This window comes from Ursus arctos, unplaced genomic scaffold (assembly GCF_023065955.2).
Source record: "Ursus arctos isolate Adak ecotype North America unplaced genomic scaffold, UrsArc2.0 scaffold_33, whole genome shotgun sequence".
NCBI classification, from domain to species: Eukaryota; Metazoa; Chordata; class Mammalia; order Carnivora; family Ursidae; genus Ursus; species Ursus arctos.
Genome location: NW_026623019.1, coordinates 25,778,092 through 25,796,427, shown reverse-complemented (window position 1 = coordinate 25,796,427; position 18,336 = coordinate 25,778,092). Strand labels below are relative to the sequence as shown.

The 18,336-nt window shown below is 50.8% G+C and overlaps 1 pseudogene; it reads left to right on the top strand.

Moving 5' to 3' along the window:
• Positions 1-3,043: 3,043 nt before the first annotated feature.
• On the top strand, positions 3,044-9,002 carry LOC113269862 (procathepsin L-like; annotated as a pseudogene).
• The last annotated feature ends 9,334 nt before the right edge of the window (positions 9,003-18,336 follow it).

The window sequence follows — 18,336 nt, the reverse complement described above, 5'->3', positions numbered from 1 at the left end:
AGAGAGACCAGAGGAAATAGTAATTCCAGGACAAAAGGATCCATAACCAATGGGTCTGGACTTGGAAAGGAAGATAATGTGAATTCTTATCTCCCTCTCTCACCTGGGCTCAGGAGGAATTGATTTAAAAATGAGACAATCAAACAAACTCTGGGGACCCTGCCCAGGTTGGAGAAATGTTTTCCTGTGGCCCTCAGTTCAGTCCTTGGTCAAGGATGCCAGGCATCTGGGGAGGATCCCCTGTCCCCTCAGGTGGTTTCCTGTGAAAAGGTGAGTGTCTCTGCAGGTGGAAAGGCACATGAGGTGGGAAAGTAGCAGACGGAGCCCTCAAGGAAGAGAGGATGGAGGAGCCCTAGGAGACAAGTCACTCTTACAGTCTTTTGTCTCAGGTAACTCTCTTGTTTTTAATTGTTCAGTAGCCTTTTGTAATGAACCTTTCAATGTGACTATTCTGGAATCTTGAAGCCTTCTGGAGGCTTCTGCATTTGAATTAAAGTAGGCATCCCATGCTGTGTGTTTAGATTGGGAACCCTGACTGGGGTTCTTAAACGAACAATCCTGTCTAACTAGAATGTTCCCCTTAATGGCCACTGTAACTCTAGGTTGTTTTTTAATTATTCTTTTCCATCTTTCTAGATATGCTTACCTTCTGTGATTACAATTCTCAGACTTAAATAAGCACGTGTACAGTAGGTATTGCACTTGACTACATAGCCACCCAGCTAAGGCTTCGGGTTTCTAGGAGCCCGACTCATATTTAGAAGGGAGGGGCCACAGGGTTGGGGACTGGGTGCTATGTCACAGGGTACCTAGTGGCAGGAAGATTTTCTTGACGCTGGTGGGGGACCTAGTTTCCATGTAACCTGCTCCGTGACCAACTTATTCTGTTATGGGAGACTCCTTGAGGTGGCAGGCCATCTAACAGCCTTTAAATGCTGGAATCGTGCCAGCCAACTTTTGTGGCTTTCTGGCCTCTGAGACCCTGCTAGCAATAGGCTGTATGTACACGAAACCAGACAAACCAGCATGTGCCTTCATGTGGCAGCAGAGCTGCGTCCTGCCCCTGGGAAGGCCCTGTGAGTGCCAGCACCCCGTCTGGGGCCCGTGGATTTCTTCCTCACAGCCCTCACAAGAAGCAGTATGACATGAGCCCTGCTCTGCGCTAATGCCTGACATGTGTTAGTGCATTCAGTCTCACAGAATCCTCTGAGGAAAATCTCATCACTGCCCACGTCCTCCATGAGGAAACTGAGGCTGAGGGCCCTGGGGAGGCTGCCAGGGGGCCCCCAGCCGAGAGCTGCAGAATGCCCCTCCCGGCCCTGCCCTGACTCCCAGCCCCTGCGCGGAATCCCTTGGACACCGCCCTCCCCGAGCAGAGAAGGGCTGGAGACGAGGTGTGAGCAGGATCACTGGGGGGTCTCACAGGTGTAGGTCCGGAGAAGGGGGCATGACCCACTGTCTAGAAGTGTGGAATCGTGTTTCTAAGGAGAGCAAAACTGTTCAGAGGGCAAATTCATGGTCTTGTGATGAACAATTTTTTTTTGCTTGAAATAGCTGTTTTTCTTAACTTTGTGAAATTAAATCTCAAGAAAAGCACATTGGATACTGAGGAACATAATAATCCATAATGCAGAGAGTGGGGAGGAAGAAGCAATTTCTACATTTCACCTTTCCTTGTTTTATTAAACCCTATTTTTCTGGAAATAAAACATTTCTGTTGGCTTTGAGAAAAGCTTGAGAGGGAGGAAGAATCCCTGTCTAATGGAGAGAGGAAAGGAGAATTACAGGGGTGCCTGGGTGGCGCAGGCATTAAGCATCTGCCTTTGGCTCAGGGCGTGATCCCGGCGTTCTGGGATCGAGCCCCACGTCAGGCTTCTCCGCTATGAGCCTGCTTCTTCCTCTCCCACTCCCCCTGCTTGTGTTCCCTCTCTCGCTGGCTGTCTCTCTCTCTGTTGAATAAATAAATAAAATCTTTAAAAAAAAAAAAAGGAGAATTGCAGAGCACCATGCCTTCCTCGCACACTCCTCCGTGTGTCCCCCTTCCTTCCAGGAATTTGGGCAAGTGCTGGGGATTGCCAGTCCATTCCAGATTTGCCCAAAACCCAGAGGTAACCCATCCTGAAACAGCGCTAATAAATCTGTGGGCTTGGTTTCCTCCACTTGCCCCCACCTTTACCTGGAATAATCAGGGACCACTAGACTAGATTATGGTGTTCTCAATCCTCAGAGAAATTTTAGCCCATAATTCTAGGACAGAAGGACATGCAGGCTGAGGCCGCAAACGCACTTGGGGCTCCCTGTGACTTCTATTCATGAACCACCTGCCAGCACATGAATTCAGGGTAATTAATTGATGTGGGTCCCCAGAGAAGCTATGGACCTCCCCTCAGCACTGTCCCTGGTCCCCCAGCTTCCCTTCTTCCAGGTCAACTGACTCACTCACCACTTGTCCAGGTGCCTTGTCACCTGCCAGTAGGCCCAGGGTCAGAAGTTCTGCACACAGACAGGGAGAGTCAATCATAGTGTAGGCACACGGGGGGCTGGGGCTGGCCCTGGAAAAACCTTCCATGCAAAGCCTGGGACCCTCACCCAACCTGGGAGACCCCTAGACCTGCACCTGTGACTAGGTCAGTGTAGCTGCAGCTGCCACAGGTGAGGCCAAGGCCGGTCCCGAGAGGCAGAGCCATTCCCCCAAACCAGCTTGGCCACCACCTTTTGGGTCGAGGTTCAGGGCTGGCTGGAAGTGCTGCCCTTGGGCCTGGCCCCATCATACACCCCACCTGCCAGGCTACAAGATGGTGGTGCCACGCGCTCCTGTTCACATGCCCCGGAAGCTGCAGGTGGGATGCAGGGTGGGGAACAAGGCTGCAAGTCCCCTGCACATCCCACACCCTCAGCCTTCCTCCACAGTCCCTGGAGGATAAATTCTATATTTGTATTCCACCTTAGTGGCTCTAACATCACGGAAGAAACAAGGATGGCTCTTTCATACAGTTTGGTTTAATCAGAAACTCATGTGTTTTCCTTTCCTAAGTTTTGGAACATGCATCCTTCTCTCTTCCTGGCTGCCCTTTGCCTGGGAATGGCCTCAGCGGCTTCACGACTCGATCAGAGCTTAGATGCGCACTGGTCCCACTGGAAGGCGGCACACGGGAAACTGTATGACAAGGTTGGTAACATCTGAGCTGTCCAGTGAGCCCCCCGGGGAATGTTTTATGCTGGTGGTAGTTCCCAGCAGAGAGTAGCTTCCTGAGGCTGCTCTGACCAAGGCAGTAAGCAGGGCACCGTGACCGCACATGATGTGGGCATATGTCCTGTGTGGTCGCTGGAGAACAGCTCCCAGAGCACCAGCCCATCCCTGGTCAAGTTTCTCCTCCTCTCTGTGAGCACATCCACTTGGTGCAGGTGAGTTGGCTTTACATAAAAGTAAACGATAGTTTGTTTTTCTGCAGAACAAAGGACAGAGGAGAGCAGTGTGGGAGAAGAATATGAAAATGATTGACCAGCACAATGAGGAATACAGCCAAGGGCAACACAGCTTCATGCTGGCAATGAACGCCTTTGGTGACCTGGTGAGTGTGGCGTGGATTACTGAACCTTTGTGCTTCCTCTACCCGTTACTTTACAAAAAAAATCTCCTGCTTGTCAGCATTCTATTTGCTTTTCTTTGAAGACCAGTGAAGAACTCAGGCAGGTGATGAATGTCTTCAAATGCGGAAGCATGAGGAGGGGAGCGTGATCCAAGCACCTCTCTTTGCTGAGACCCCCTCATCTGTGGACTGGAGGGAGAAAGACTACGTAACCCCTGTGAAGGATCAGGTGAGACAGGATTCAGCAGGTCACCCTCAGTAGTAAAGGTGAAAGGAATCCGTGTCTTTGCTATGGTCGGCTGAGAAACATGTATATGTTCTCTCTGTTTCAAAAAAGTTTTCAGATGTGTGCACTGTTGTCAAATCTTGCTATTGCTTTTGTAGACTGAGAGCTTTTTAATTTGGTTTCAGGGTTTTCGTGGCTTGTGTTGGTTGGGCTTTTCATGCAACGGGTGCCCTTGAAGGACAGATGTTCTGGAAAACTGGCAGACGTTGTTGCACGGAGTGAGCAGAACCTGGTGGACTGCTGTCTGTCTAAAGGCCATGAGGGCTGCCGTGGTGGCCTGATCAACTATGCCTTCCAGTATGGGAAGGACAGCAGAAGCCTGGACTCGGAGCAATCCGATCCGTACCATGCACTGGTCAACGGAGCTCCTTCTCTTATCAAAGTTGAACATTTTCAGGGGAACGACATAACATACTTACTACTCACAGTTTAGACTGTAGTCTTTGTATCTGCAAACTTTGAGAACTGTCATTAAGAGGTATTAGCCTTGCACAGTTCTCTGCTTAGATCATTACCACGTGGCTGTTCCCACATCTACGATATGCGCTGATACGCAGACTGTCCTATATATGGTACCAATGTCTCCAGATGGAAACATTTCTCAGAGACAGGTAGACCAAGAATTTTTTATTTAAATAGAAGCCTGTGAGGGGAGGGGAGTTAAGGTGGCAGAGGAGTAGGGGGACTCTAAGTTTGTCTCATCTCTCGAATACAACTAGTTAGTTATATTATTCTGAAGACCCAAGAACTCAATCGGAGATCTGAGAAGACAAATGATGCAGGTCTACAGGCAGAAAAGCGACCACTGTTTGCAAGGTAGGAGGCTCGGAGACACAGACACGAATCCAGGGTGGTATATATCAGAGGATATGGCGGAGGGGAGGGAGCCGGCTTAAGGAGGCTACTGCAAGGTATTATAAGTAGCAGAGCCCCAAATCGGAACTCAGGAGAGACCCATGTCAAGATGAAGACAGTAGCTAAGGGACCCAACATTGCCCAAAGGTAGGGTAAGGAGGATTGGACAGTGTGCTCCCCCTTGATGGTAGATGGGGTCATATCTGGCAGCCTGAAGTGGGGGCAGGAGAAGAAAGATAGCTAGTGTACACAGACATTCTAGACGCCAGGATCTAGATGAAGACGGAGATAGGGCAATGGCTAGAGGGAAGTCTTGTGATCTAGAAAGTATTTTTTCTTATTTCTTTAGGCCAAAAAGTTCTACCTGTTATTAGAAGCCAGTGAAGCCAGTGGGGAAGGAGTGGTTCTCTTCAAGCCCCAGCGCAGAGCCCAGAGGCCACGGAGAGTGTGCTAGGCTGCATGGGGGCTGCAGGACCACAGCTCAGAGGAAGGACAGCCTCTGGGCAGGGAGAAATCAGCAGGACAGAGCTCTGGTTTCATACACAGAAAATGTGGCCCTTTTGGTGACCGAATGAAGCTGTTTCAGAAGCTTCAATGGTGAAGACTAAAGATTTTAGTAAAAAACCTTCTACTTTTCTGAAGATTTTTAAGAACTCATGCTTTAGAGTTGTGGTTCCTAAACTAGCATGCCTCAGACTCATCTGGAAGCTTTCTGGAGGCCCAGAGTTTCCAACTCCATAGGCCTGGTTGGGGTAGCGGTGGGGGGACGAGTGTTTGTCCTTCTAACAAGGTCCCAGGGGATGCTGATGCTGCTGGTCCACTTTGAGAGTCTGCTCCAGGGCCTGGTTCTCAGAATCCATATGTGGCCAGGAATTAGAAATAAGCCCAATTTATTGAACCCATCCAAGTCAAATAAAAATGTAATTAGTTGCAAAAAAAAGCTATTAGAAACCATGCAAGACTGTGAAAATAAAGAAAAATTATTAGAGGGAACATGACACTTTTAAAGAAGGGTAACGTTTGGTTTTACAGCGAAGTTGCTAGGATATTACTCACAAAGGGCAGACTGGCCCCATATTCCGTGACAATGTTGAGAAGGACATTGATCTGAGCCCTCTTTACATAATCACAGTGTCTCTTCATAATTTTAATGGTATTTCCTTCACCTCCACCACTTTGCAATTCTCTGGAGTTTTCTGCTCAGCAGGGAATCTCCAGGTGATATTTCTGGACTGGCCTTTTAGCCAAAATCCACTGGCGTCTAGAGAGAACAGAGCATCTAATTAAACAGCAGAGGTATCAGTCCTAGAAAACAGAGAGTGGGGAATCGAATGTCTCTGAAGCAGCGAGGCCAACAGTTTGTATTTAACCCTTGCACACTGAGCTCCACGCTCCTTGGAAAGTGAGCTACGGGAAAGTGAGTTTGGAGCCGCAACTTGTCACATTCGTCATGGCTATTTGTCATGGTCTGTGGAGCTGAATCCACCTGGATCTTCTGATTTGAAAAGAGTTGATTGGAGTCTGCCCATTCACCTCCTTCCGAGCTCCTGTCCCATCTGCCGTCCACAGTGATGTTAGGGTCCAGAGCCAGTCCCAGGGTTGTCCGGAATTCTCCCTCATCCCTGAAGGCTTTGCTGTGAAGTCAGAACCCCAGATGAAGGTCGGGGAAAGAACGAAGAATGCCTCCTCTCCTCCCCCCACCCCAACTCAGCTCCTCACAGCTGAGCCTAGAAGTTTGCTACTCGTTTTTTCAAATCAATCAGATTTGATTCACTTTCCTTTTAGAGCACAGATCATTTCTGTCGCAGGGCTAAATTTCACACATGCGGGTGGGGGGCAGCCTGCTTCTGAGCCCTCTGTCCTGGTGTGTGCACTCTGGGTGAGGGGCTGGGGGGAGAGGCGGTGACATGCAGAGCCCGTGCCCCTCTGGCTGGGGCAGCCACCCTCTCCCCCAACCAGCCTCAGGCAGCAACGTGACCCCAGTGTGGCCAGAGCCTCAATTTCAAACAAGAAGCCAAATATCCAACCATGTGGGGGAAAACTATTGAGTTTTGAATGTTGGCAGCCAATCCAATTTTCTTCCCCCCTCCCCCACACACATGATATCTCTGAGCCCCGGGTTACTTCTCTCTGAAGTGGGTTATGACACAACCTCACAACATTGTAAGAATCCGGTGAGATGATACGTGTGCAGGACCCGAACCCTGGTCAGCCGCCTCCGCAGGAGACCCACTGCGTCTCTATGCTGACTGCTGCTGGGGCGGCTCCTTTGGTCCAGAGCAGACGTCCTCCTGACAGAACCTTCTGTCACTGACCAAGTCTCTCTAAGCAAGGGCCGTAGTTCACTGCTACACACCGTCTCAGGTGTGGATAATCCCGCCCCCCACCCAGGCATGTTTTATCAAGAATCTGCTTCCAGAATCTTCAAGTTGGGGGAAATTGACCAAAAGGAAGATGAATGGAGACAAAACTTCTGAAGGGGGGTGAGGGTTGAGCGGCAAATAACATTTCTCCCTCCCGGGAGCCATGTGTCACTTGATGTGTGGCTGGTTCAGTATAACTCCTGAGTTCCTGGGGCATAGTCTTCTTCATATTCATGAGGACTTAGAAAAATTCCTATCACAGATCTAAACAGATTTCCTTGTTTCTCTTTCTTTGTCAATCTGTCACATACACACACGCGCGCGCGTGCGCGCGCGCGCGCACACACACACACACACACACACACACACACACACACGTCTTATTCCCCGCCCCCCAGCCCCAGTGGTTCAGACTGGACAGACCTTAAAATACAGCAGGGGAGAGCTGGCTCCCTCTAGCGGGGATACCCGGAACTGCAGGGGAAGTTCACTGAATTAGAAACACTGGCCTGGTCCATATGCAGAGGCTGAACCTAATCCTTAAATCTGGAAAACCACGGCCTTCAGAGAAGGTGCAGCCCATCGTACATCTCTAAACTGAGCCAGAATTACAGAAGACAATGGAACACGTGTGCGTGAAAATGCCTTTACTCGGACGGAGTTCTAAGTGTCATCACTGAGCCCTGGCTGAAGAACCAGGCACGTCATGAATTCCCAGCTGTGTGACACTGGGCAACCCGTGGGTCCCTCAAGGCTTCAGTAAAATGGTGGAGAAAATACCCTATAGGCTGTCATGTGGATTCAATGAGGGGTCACACGTACCATATTTTGTCCTGGCACACTCCAGGGCTCAGTAAGTATTAGCAATATGTGTGAGCAACGCTATGGTCATAAATCCACTTTGGTTATTATTTCTTCCCCAAGGATCAATTCTTCTCCTGTGCTCAGAAAAAATAAGTGGAAAGGGACATGTTAATCTCAGTCGACTGTCCCCCAACCCAGACAAATGTTTCCCAGACATCCTTCCTCACGGAGAGAGGGATCGCTTAGCAACACGAACTATAATACCATTGTTTTCAACGTGGGGGACAGATATGACAGGATTGTAAAATGAACAGAAGTGAATCTCACCCATAAAATTGAAACTGCTAAGGAAAATCTTTGACACGCGATATCCTTATTTTCCCAAAATGGAATTCTCTCACTCGGGGGGGATTCCGGAGAAACAGCATCCCAGATGGCAGAATTTCCTCATGCTCACTGCACGTGGCTCTCCCTGGGGAGGGACAGGCACCCTCAGTTTTGGTTGTGAATTCATACATAACCCTGTCTGCAGAAGGAGGGGGAAAACAGCAAAGTCTCCCTCCCAAAGAGGCTCCATGTGAGTGGGCCGTCCCATCCTGAAACCTCATTTAGGAGCATTCCAAAACCACCAACCAACGCTGAGATGTGCAGGGACGGGGCAGGCGCGGGAACCCAGTTTGCTGCTCCCTGCTTTCAAGGTACTGCGTGTGCCCAGCTTTGTTTTCCAAGAAAAAAGGTTAAGGGGAAGGGCCCATCCTGGGGCCAATACTGGATCCTTGCAACCTGGAACCTGCGCTCATCCAAGCTCGTTGTGTCTCCAAGGGCTGAGTCCACCCCCCTCCCCCCGCCCCCAGCTTCCTCAAGGAGAACACCGCACCATTCTGGGATTTGCATATTTGCAATTTGGACCTTTGTGACTGTGACCGTGATTTCAGTGAGGCCCTGTCCTTGCTACTGCTGGGCCATCTGCGAGTGCAGGCCAAGAAGAGGGTGGACACAGGGCCCACAGCTGGGCTGACTACACCGAAAGTCACCACGGCATCAGGATCCGGTCAACAGGAGCCAAGCAACCAACACAAAGCCACCACTCACCCTAGACCTTGACACGAGACGCACAAAAGCAAGCACCGATTGGAGAGCCGGGGGCCAGGGTGCAGGCGCCTACCTGCCGGCTTGGACGCCAGCGGCGAGGGCAGGAACCGGGTGGAGTTGGTGGAGGAGAGTCTGGGCCGGCGTCTCCTGCAGAAGCTTCTCAGCAGCCCACACTTGAGAGATGCCACCAGCGTGGTCTTCCCAGAGCCCAAAGGGCTGAACAGCTTCACTTGGATTCTGGATTGCAGGGTCTGCGTGGGTCACAGCTGCTGGAGGAGGCGTGCTCGCTGTGTATCCTGAACGCAGATGAAAGAGGGCGTGTTCCTCGCAGGGAGAGAGCAGGCCCTGAGCAAGCTGCCGATGCTCGTTCTCATGTTCGGGATCCTGGCTGCTTCCTTCCTGCTCTCCAATTCTTCCTGCCTTTTTTTTTTTTTTTGGCGGTATAATTGACATAGAACATTATGTTAGTTTCAGGCACGCAGTGTAATGATTCCGTATTTGTATATATTGTGAAATGATCCCCTGATAAGTGTAGTTCACATCTGTCACCACACATACGACAAACTCTTCTTCTTTTGTGATAAGACCTTTTAAGGTCGATGCTCTGCAACCTTCAAACACATGGTACCGTATCATTAACAGTCGTCCCCACGCTGTACATCACATCTCCAGGATTGATTTGTTTTGTTTCTGGAAGTTTGTACCCAGGTCTGAGATTGTTACCCATGTTGCAGATATGTCCCATTGAATCAAAAAATAATTCATATGGGGGCGCCTGGGTGGCTCAGTGGGTTAAGTGTCTGCCTTCGGCTCGGGTCATGATCCCAGGGTCCTGGGATCGAGCTCTGCCTCAGGCTCCCTGCTCAGTGGAGAGTCTGCTTCTCCCCCTCCCTCTGCTGCTCCCCCTGCTTGTGCTCTCTCTCTGTCAAATAAGTGAGAAATAAAATCTTTTTAAAAATTCATATGAAGTGCACATATCATTAAATTCCCCATTTTAAACATTTCAAAGTGGACTGAAGCTCCGAGGCCTTACTACATGTACGATGCATGCACCCAGCCCTGCTCTGCGGTTCCAGAGCATTTCCATCCCCTAAGGAAGCTCCACAGCCATCAGCAGTCACACTCCTCCCTGCCAGCCCCTGACAACCCCCAGTCTGCTCTCCGTCGCCAAGGATGTGCCCATGCCCACAGCATTTGGTGCACAGGAATGGGGTGGAGAAACTCCCATGAGGCCATCAGTATAAAAGGGAAACAGGGTCAGCCTGTGAGAGCAGCCATGGGCACCAGCTCCTCTGTGTGGAGGGGTCTGGTTCCCTCACGACTCCATGATGGTACCGGATGCCCAGAAACAGGGCCTCACCAGATACCAACACAAATGCTGGGACAGGGCTGGGGGGCCGATAGCCTTCCCACTGTCCTCCCTCTCGGCCCTGTAGGGAGAAGCAGGAGAATTCACAGACTCACACACTCGCTCATCAGCAGACATTCTGGAGCAGCCCATGGGCTAAACACAGTGCAGGGAACAAGAAGGTCTAGATCCGGGCAGACCCATGTCCTGGGGAGACACAGACGTGTGAACACTGACACTGAACATAACAAGAGCTCTCGGGATGGTGCGGGCAGGTGCTCTGTGCAGCCAGAGACCCCCCCCCCCCCCCCCCCGCAAGGCTGCATAGGGACGCATCGCTGCCGTGGCCCCTGGCTCCATCCGGCCCCACAGGCAGCCTCGTTATCCACCCCCAGCTTACTCCCAGCTCCAGAACAGGGGCCCCTTGGAGCTGTGGGGTTTCCTTCCCTGACCCAGGATGGTCCCACTGCTCTAACCTATTGACTTCCACGCATCCAGGGGACCCCTCCTGCTCGGATCTCTCCAGGAACATTCCTCCCCAGGAGGCTCTGGCCCAGGTGGGGTTCCCCATTGTGCCCCTGCCAGACTGTAGAGTGATGTGGGACACTCTTCCCTCCCAACTGGGAGCCAACTTGAGGGGAGGGACGGTGTCCCCAGCACCTGGCAGGGAGGTGCTCAGTAAAGAGGTGCGCTAGAAATGACAGGACTCGGGGGACCCCACAGGAGCCTCTCAGAGGGAGCTGCCTGCTCTTAGTCTCCTGTGACCTCAGGTCTGGCGGACACTGCGTCCACTTCTAACCCCGGGAGGGGGGATTTGCTGCTGCTCTCTCCCCGCGCAGCCACTGTGGCTTCCTGCACTGACCACCCAGCAAGCTCACCTGTAGACAGCTCTGCTGAAAGCTCCCTGCCCTCCCCCTGTTTCTGTGTGGAACCCTGACCCTCCTTCTCCACGCGGCAACACTGCCCCCTAGCGGGCATGCTGGAAATGGGTAGCAGCTTTCTCCACCCATGGGGCATGTGCCCCTGTGTTCACACAATGTCCCACCATTTGGAATCTCCTGGGGCTGCCTGTTTTCTGTCTGCTGAGCATTTATACAGGAGAAAAACTGTATGATTATCTGATTATCTGAGCTTAGGACAACGCATATTACAGAGAACTCAGCAGGTCTGGGGGAAAATATGGTTTAATACATACTCGTATTTACAAAAGCTAACTTTTTTATAAATTGGAAAAATTTATATATATATATATATATATATATATATATATATATATATATAGCTTTACTGAGCTCTGTCCCTTGCTTTGGAAAATCATGTCACTATGTTCCTGCCATGTTTGAGTCGCTATCCCAGCAACCAGTGTGATAAGGGGGCCCTAGGCAAGCTTCCTACCTACACCACAGCTGAGAACGGTGACATTCAAACAGACCAGTGAATTCCCCTCACGCCTTTCCTGCTGTACCCTACCTGATCTCCAATAAGATCCCATGCCAGGGGTCCTCCCTGCTTTCCCCGCTTGGATGGAATCCCACCCTGTGAGCACCACTCTCTGAGCCTGTGAGGGTAAGAAACTCCGTGTGCGCCTCCCCTCGGCCTGCTCCTGGGGCCGCACCTGGCTGAGCAGCTCAGAGAAGAAGGCAAAGCAGTGGGTCCGGCAAAAAGCCTGCACCTTGGTGTTTCCTTTTAGCAATTTGCATCCACGGACCCACCTGCTCCGTGACTCCACATCCCCACTTGTCCTTGCTGGGGTCCAAGCCAAGCTGATGGTATTTCCACTTCCTCTCTACCGAAGTCCCCTCCCAGGCAGTGCCAGGTCTCCATGGCAGGGTGGCCACGGGGACATCTCCATGGAAAGTAAGCTTTCTGTCCCTGCTACCCAGAAGGCAAGCAGAAGGACAAGGGCCCTCTCTGCTCTCGATCCCTGCAGACAAAGGGCACATCTCACTATAGTACGAGGTTTCCCAAACCAAATGCAGGGATCACTGGCCTGAGTTAGAAATCCCCAGGGTCCCTGGGGAGCTGCAGGGGGTTGGGGAGCTCAGTTCCTTATCAGAGACACAGTTTGTACCTCATGAGGAGGGGCTGTGTTCATCTCAGGACCAGTTACAAGCTCACCTGTCGTTCCCCTAGTAATAACCGTCCTTAAGGAACCTTGTTTGTCCAAGAAAACACTGCTCTACTGGACATACCATTCAGCTCTTATGATGTCCTCAGGTCTGGGTGATCATAAACACACACACACACACACACACACACACACACACACACACACACATTCTCACCTTCCCAGTGGGACAAAGGGAATCAGGGGCGAGAAGGAACTCCAGGCTAAAGGGGTAAAGGGGCTGCCATCCATCCACCCTCCCTCCTGCCCCTCTTTGCAGGGCCTCCCCACGTCCTCTGGGCTACCCTTCCCCTCCATCAGGAGCTGCTGGCCTAGCCTGGGGCAGACTCATCCACCCTTCGCCTTGTCTTTGGGAAGATAAGCGTGGAAAAGTCTGTCTCCATCAAGATGGACAGATCTGCCATAATGTTGAAGGCAAGAAAGCAAAACATGAGTATTCTTCATCAGAGGAGACCTAACCTGGTCCTGCAGGATGATCCCTCCTCCTGCTCACTGAGAGCCTCCAAGAATCTGAACACAGCCAATTTTGAAGCATGGGCGGCGTGTTTTCTCTCATTACCACTAGGTGGCGGCACAGGGACCGGTGGGGGCCCAGACCAGTGTCTGGGGAAGGGGCTGCCAGCAACCTGAGTGGGATTTTGATGCAGAGAAGGTCTGAGGAGGACAGTGAGTGGCTCCTGGCTTGCTCTGAAGGCGGTAGAATACCGATTTCTTAGGAGGGAGCACAGAAGTCCATCCGGGGTCTCTCTCTACCAGGAGTTCCAAGAGCACCTGTGCCCTGGCTAGCCACAAAGCCCCACTGGTCAGACCCTCCTAGCAGTGAGGAGCTGGGACCATGGTGTTTCCTAAATTCCAGCTCCTGCACTGAACCATCCTCCTGTGTGTCCCCTGCTCCCCAGGCAGGCTGGTGTGGCTGGCTGCAGAGTGAGGCCTGGAGAGTCCATGGCTGTGGGGCTCTTGCAGGCGGGGCTGCCGGCTTAGGAAGAGGATAGGAAAGCGGTAGTGAACCTGAGGAATCAGAATTCTAAACCAGTCCCGCCTTCCAGGGGGTCAGAAAGTGTATTTGTGTAAGTGGAGGCAGGTTATGTACTATTTCCCTGTTTACTCCCTTTAACCTTGTACTTCTAAGTATTTACCCAGGGATGGGGGCCTCCGTTTGCCTCCTGCCCACCGCTCACAAAGTAACTGAGCCTGCACAGCCCGTCCGAGTGCTGTCAGATTTCACCTGGCCGCCAAGACCACCTTCGCCCTGGTCTCTCTGGGCAGTCAGAGGCAAAGTCGCAAAACAGGGGTCAGATCTTGCTCCCACCTGCCGAACAGAGCTGGGCCAAACCCAGTCTCCTGACTTGGGTGTACAAAGCCCCTACCTCTCTGATCAGATCCCCTCAGGCACCGTTCTCCCCCAGACCACCGTGCGCAAGCCCTGGTGCCAGCCCCCATCAACCCTCCTTTTGGTTTGTTCCCTGGGACACACCCAACTCTCCAGTGCCCCAGGCTCTTTGCACTCACTATTCTGTCTTCCCAGCTCCCCCCCTGGCTGCATCTTCTCTTCTTTCTTGTCCTTCACAAGTTGGTTTAAATGTCACCATTGGAGGGGCACCTGGGTGGTTCAGTCAGTTAAGCCTTCAACTCTTGATTTCATAAGATCAAACCCCATGTCTGGCTCTATGCTCAGCAGGGAGTCAGCTTGGGATTCTCTCTCTCCCTCTCCCTCTGCCCCTCCCCCCATGCTCATGTGTGTACTTCCTCGCTCACTCGCCCTTTCTTGCTCTAAAATAAATAAAAAAATAAAATAAAAATAAATGTCACCATTGAAAAGGTGTCCCCTGAGCAGTCACTGGAAAGTAGCCCCCACCCCCGTTTCTCTCATTTCACCCTGTTTGAATCCCTGCACTTCCACTAGGGGCAGCAAAACAGTCTGTAAAGATACTGCTGGTCTCTATTGTGACTGCCATATACCCAGAAACCAGTCATAGACAGTAGTAAATGAAAGGGGTCATGTGTTCCAAAAAAGCTTTATTTATAAAAACAAGCTGTGGGCCAGCTTTGGCTTTTGTAGGCCATTGTCTGCCAATCCCTGATTTACCCTATTAGGTGTTTTTCCTATTTGTTTATAGCCTGAGTCTCACCTCTTTTGTTCACTGTGGTCTTTCCTGTGCCTAGAACAATTCTTGCCATATTGTAGACACACTGTACTTAAGGGAATATTATTTAGTAACTGCATTCGTCTTTGAAGCCTTGGTGAGTCTCGGTTTCTACTTTCCCTTTTTTTTCTTCAGTGCTTTTTGTCACCGGCAATTTAGCTCCACTTTCTCATTAGCAAAAGTGTCCACAGATGAGGGGAAGACCTTCAGCTCTGGGAAAGCCCGGCTAGAGCGCGGAGGGCTTACGCTGCTTTCCCCACCTGGCAGGATGCTCGGAGACTCAGCACAGGAGCAGCAACACGCAAACGCAGCTTCTTTGGGCTGAATTTTCAATTTGGGGCAAACTCTACACTTTGTCCTATTTTCCAAATATTCCTGGGCACCTCTCTTCACTGTGCTGCCTTAGGCTTAGAAAAAGCAAGTACTTTAATATCAGCTTACAAACAATCTGATTAGGAGGATAATCAAACAAAATAAAAATAAGCTAACATCCTACTCCCCCTCCCCAGCTAGGATGCTAAGGTCAGAGCAGAGGGGACCTGCAGTGAGAGTAAACACAGATGCAGAGGCGAAATCTCCCTGCGCCCCCTCCCCGCCGTCCTAACAAGCACCCCTCCTTTTCCTGGGAAGCACAGTTCTTGGGCGGGTGTGTACAGCTGCACTGCGCCTGCTCCGTGGTGGGGTGAGCCAGGCAGAGTTGGAGGGGCCGCTCCTTGTTGTAAGAAGGCGGCTCCTACCACCCAAGCTGAGCCCCATGGGGCTCCCCCACACCCCAAAGCAATGTGTGCTGGTTACCCAGCTTGCTGGGGGCAAAAACAAAAACAAAAACCCACCCACCCCGATTTGCAATGCCTGCTGACTCCTGTGGTGTAAATACTGCCGCCAGGGCTGATTTTGGGGCCAAAACCCAGGAACACTCCCACTGAAGGGTGAGTAATTAATTTTCTTTCCTGGGAGACGTTTCTCCCTTGGATAAAGTCTCCTTTTAATAAGCAACAAACCCGGCACCTGTTCGCTGGTTAAAGACCTGTGCCGGTCTTCAGTCCCAGGGCACAGGCTTCTGGACAAAGGTTTGGTCAATCCCCCTTCCTCAAAAGAAGGGAACGTTGGCCCAACTCTACCCAGTTCTGCCTTCTGTTCATTGACGTCTCTTAACTGGCTTTCTCCCACCTCAGGGACTTTGCCTACAGTAGGGCCCTTCCAACCCCCAATGATCAGTACACCCTTCTAATCAGGGATTCATTTCAGGATTTAGAATCACTTTTTATTCTCGGCAATTCCTTCTCTAAGCACCTGGGAATGTCATGGGTTCAACGGTTCCGAAAGTGGTCCCGCCGACTTTGTCGTCTGGGGGAAGGTGTTGCCTGTGTAGATATAAGACTTTCTCTCTTCAAGTGTCTCTCATGAGAACTCAGTTTAGGAAGAACAACCTTTCCCTCATTTTTGGCTGCATGGTAAGACATATGTTTTTCTGTTAGGTACAATTTAGGTTCAGTCACAGCCAGGAATTAAAACCCAAATTATCGGCAAGCAGGGTAAGAGCTATCTCTTTATGGGACAAGTTGGAGGCAGCCCGGTGTCTCCTGGGCGTTTACTCTCCTTGGAATTCTTTGGGCATTCAGGCGGGAATTACAAACCCCCGGCCAACTGCTCGATTGGTTGCATTAGTGGCTGGGGCTTTAATGGGTCATAGAGTTGAGGCTTTCTTGTGACAACAGCAAAGACTATGGAACTATGATGATGGCAGTCTCAGGGCCTGCACCCCTCAACAGGGCCACACTTGCAAATAAGACATCAGGTATACGGACAGAAAAAGTGCTCAAGGGGTCAGGTGAGGACACGTAATTGAAACTGGCTTATAATTAGCCTGACTGATCAGGCACCATTAGGCTGGGATGCAAGTGAATTTCTGTGACCAAACACCGAGAGCCCAATCAAGAGAGCTCTGAAGAATGAGGCCATTAAAAAGGATTCCTTACTTTGTTTAAGGTTCATCCAGGGAGCACACAACAGGATTGTTTAATCCAGTGCTCTGAACCTGACCTTTGGTCACCACTGGTGACCTTGGGGTTTCCATGACACATAAAAGGATGGAGACCGGCCCTGGGGGTCACACCCCAGGGAAGCTTCATCCATAAGCAGCACACACGTTCCATTAAGAGACCTTAGCTGTTTCGCCGGCATTCTTAGCCTTCTAAAAGAATATCAGAGTTTAAACTGTTGACCTTGTTAAACCCATCATGATCAGGCCAGACTTTTTGGGAAATCCAGAGGAGACCAGGGGGATCAGGTGACCAGAGCAGGTAAGGATGGCTGCTCCTGCTGGCCTGATCACTTCCTCAACCCAAGACGTTAGGCCGTCCTCTCACCTTGGGTAGGCAAGCTAAGGGGCGCCTTGGCTTTCAAGAGAGAGCTGCTATGCAGGGACACATTCATAGTCCCCTCTCTGTAACAGGTCCAGGGTGACACTCCTACCGGGATCGAGAGATGGGAAACACACCATCCTCCGCAGGGACTCCTCTGGAATGCATCCTGAAAGCCTGGGAAAGGTTTGATCCACAGACGCTTAAAAGGAAATGCATGAATTTTTTCTGTTCCCAGGCCTGGCCTCAATGTTGCCTGGAGCATGGTGAAATTTGGCCCCCAGGGGGAAGTATTAAATATAATACTATCTTACTGTTAAAAGAGAGGGTAAATGAGCAGAAGTTCCTCGCGTGAAGGCTTTTTTTGTTCTGGGAGAGCAGACAGATTTATGGAAGACCTATAAATTGGGCCCCACTCTCCTGGCCTCCATAAATGACCAAGAAAAGCAAATACCTAGTAACTCAGTCCCTGAGGTTCCTTCCCCGTTGTATCACCCTCTAAGCCTTCTTGCCCTCCTTACTCCGGGATGATGGGGACCAAAGTCTCCCCGATGAAAAAAGCTGCGCTCGTTATGTCCATTAACTGACGTGCCTAGTGAATTCGGCCCAGTTAAGGTACGTGTGCCATTCTGTCTCCAAGATTTTAAACAGATTAAAAGGGATTTGGGAAAATTTGCCCATAACCCTGACCAATATATTGAAGCATTTCAAAATTTGACTCAAATGTTTGAATTAGACTGGAAAGATGAATGTCGATTTTTACAGAAAAGCAAGCTGCCCTACAGGCTGCTGGCCCCCTCGGGGATGAACCCATGTATGGGGAGGAACACGAGTAGGTGAAGAGACTTGCCCAACTGGTAAACAGGCGGTTTCTAGAACACCCCATGACTATGATCATTCCTTGGGAATCTGGAAACAAAAGGCATGTGTTTTAGAAGGTTTGGGCTAGGGCGAAGCCTTTAAACTATTCCAAGATGGCCCGTGTAGTTCAGGGGCCCTTCGAGCCCTCTTCTACCTTCTGAGACTGAGCGAGGCTCTGATACAACATACCTCTCTGGTCCCGGATACTCCAGAGGGAGAAATAATATTAAAACCTAAGTTTGTAACTCAATGGGCTCCTAATATTTGGAGGAAATTGCAAAAGATGGCCATCGGTCTGACAGCTCCCTAGATGGCCTCCCGAAGACTTGCTAATTCCATCTTCTTTAATAGAGATCCACAGCAGGCCCAGGAAAAGGAAAGGAGACAACAAGAGAAAGCTGTTTTTCTCGTGGCGGCCCTAAAAGGACAAGCCGTCCAGTCAACCTGAGGAACCCAGGTGCCTGTTACAAATGTGGGCAAATCGGGCACTTCAAACGAGAAT